This window comes from Branchiostoma belcheri, unplaced genomic scaffold (genome assembly GCF_001625305.1).
Source record: "Branchiostoma belcheri isolate BF01 breed outbred unplaced genomic scaffold, Haploidv18h27 scaffold168, whole genome shotgun sequence".
NCBI lineage: Eukaryota > Metazoa > Chordata > Leptocardii > Amphioxiformes > Branchiostomatidae > Branchiostoma > Branchiostoma belcheri.
In genome coordinates, this window is record NW_017803135.1 from 564,991 (window position 1) to 566,716 (window position 1,726).

Below are 1,726 nucleotides of genomic sequence, written 5' to 3' on the forward strand. Positions count from 1 at the left end.
GGATCCAGCTTTGGAGTGTTGGTGATCAAGCAAGCAATGGTCAATAAAGATTCGTGAAAAAAGACAATATTTCAATATTGATTTTATCGGTAACGGGGGGTAGTTGAATGTTGATGCACAAGTACATAGCTTTAATGTTTTTAATACGAAATGCGCCGAACACTTCTTTAATAGCGCTGAACCGATAGACCCATGGAGAGCAACAATCATACAGGCGGGGAACTGGGCGAAGTATTTGGGTGTAGAGGTGCTACCGAATTTAAAATTTGACACCGAAACCAATTAACACAACAACAAAAGACTACTGGGATCAATGGGACTTGCGATTCCGAACAGGAGAAAGTGACAAGTTTGACTGCGTTTCAAGTAATCTCTCGTTATGTGATAGATGTTTTGTCACAAAATCTAAGGAATAAAAAAAAAACACATGTACATGTATTAATTTGTACTCCGTAAAACTTATAAGTACAGTCTGTTCAGAGGAAAGAAAGACTTCCTTCTCGGGGTCCATGTTATGGAAAGCTGTCCTCAGCGCTGCGCATGCCACGGCCCTCTCTGTGTTCTTCAGCTGTATGTGCACTTTGCCTGTCGGCGCGCTAAACACCCCACCCACCGGCCGGGCGGTAAGATTTCATCAAAGACTACATTTTAAGTTAACTCCGCCCCTATCATTGTAGCTTGCCGAACAGTCGAGTAGGAGTACATCTAGCTGGAATTTTCACGTCGTACTGGCTGGTGTAGCCCGCTACAAAGTAATTTCCTGTGGCATTTATCAAGATTTAAAAATATTTGTGATACGAAGTGAAACATGGTTAACAATTTCTGAACCTTTGAAACGACATGGGCATAATCTTTGTTGAAGATTCCTGATTTGAACTCAAGCCGGAAGTGTATTGGAAATGATGACCATCAGTCGAGGCACAACTGTTATGTTATCACATGTTACGTTACGACGATCAAGAACGTTCACGGCTTGCGGACCATTTCAAATATTACCACTCATAAACCCTACAATTGTATGTGTACTTACGGGAGGTTATATTTTTGCCGGGGTTCCACTGAGATCGGCGCCGGCTAGCCGGGGAACGATCCTGTCGGCATGACAAAGCGCCGGGCGTCATTGCCAGAGACCTACATTTTCTTACCGTGGGTGACTTGACTTCTTCTTTTACCGCAACTTGATGTCAATATCGACGATAGTCACAGGAAATATGTTCATTTACTGAAGTTCAACTTTATTTCCACTCGTCAATATTCTTATCTAAACATGCTAAAGACGATCGATGTTCCAAGCTCCCCAACTTCCGGTGTTACGCTATATTCCTGGGTTGTGCATGGATTTGTCGGCGGAAAACTCAAATAAAGTACGCACCGCGACATTGGTGACGGCCCGAGACACTTCTGGGATTTTGAAAAAAGTAAAAAGTGCGTACTATATTCGGGAATTTACGGCGTATTTCTTGTAATTCGGTACTGCGCGACGCCATATTTTACAAAAGTTTTTCGGTGGCCCTCCCCCCCCCAGACCGTTTTTTTTTTTCGATGGCCTTCCCCCCGGCTCAATTTTTTTTTCCATGGCCCTACCCCCAGGCCAAAAAAAAATTCAATGGCCCTCCCCCCCAGTGCCCCAGTGCACCAGCCCTCCCCCCCGGTAAATATCGTACAGTCCCTAAGAACAAGAAAAAACATTGTCAATACGCAAGATTTGCTTCTTATCTAGAGATTA